This window comes from Lygodium microphyllum, chromosome 3, assembly GCF_053477565.2.
Source record: "Lygodium microphyllum isolate KBCC chromosome 3, Lygodium_microphyllum_v1.1.10, whole genome shotgun sequence".
Classification (NCBI taxonomy): Eukaryota; Viridiplantae; Streptophyta; class Polypodiopsida; order Schizaeales; family Lygodiaceae; genus Lygodium; species Lygodium microphyllum.
Window position 1 is genome coordinate 111,534,797 of NC_141137.1, and position 685 is coordinate 111,535,481.

A 685-nucleotide genomic window follows, 5' to 3' on the forward strand; every position below is an offset into this window, starting at 1 on the left:
ACAATCAAAAAGACTGAAAATAGATCAAAAAGAAGTGGCAACCAAGGTCCAAGAAGTAACAACAGAGGAAAATAAAAAGGGTATGAGGGCTAACTTTATTTCGAGAATCAAGAAAAAGGAACTGCCAGAGGCCCACTTTCAAAGGCCTCTCAACTGGGTGGCAAATGCAAGAACACAAGAATTAAATGATAAGAGTCCCATGCACACTCTGAGGTGTGAACATATGACAAATTACAGAACATACTACCATTGCATGGACTTGATTTGGTGCTTCCATGATTCGTCTGAGATAAGGGAATTTTAGAAGGCATTTGAAGTCCAAAGTGTCAAGCATGGAGCTTTAAAAACATGATCACAACTGCTAAAAGTGCATGAAAAAATGATCATGACAAGAGGGCAATATAAGAATCTGACAATACCACTACCAAAGTATCTTAAAAAGATCCACCCACTAAAATTGGAACAGCCAACCCATTGACAGTTGCATTAGTGGCCCATGAGAAGTGAACTATAAAGCACAAACATGTTGCTTACACAACATCAACATTCACATCTCTTAACAGAATTTTGCAACTTTAAAGAGATGGCTACCCTAGTGAGGACACCACCTTCCAAATTCCTCAGAAAAAATCAGGGCCTAAATGATGCCACATTGATCAAACACACATCTGGTGCCCACTCAGGA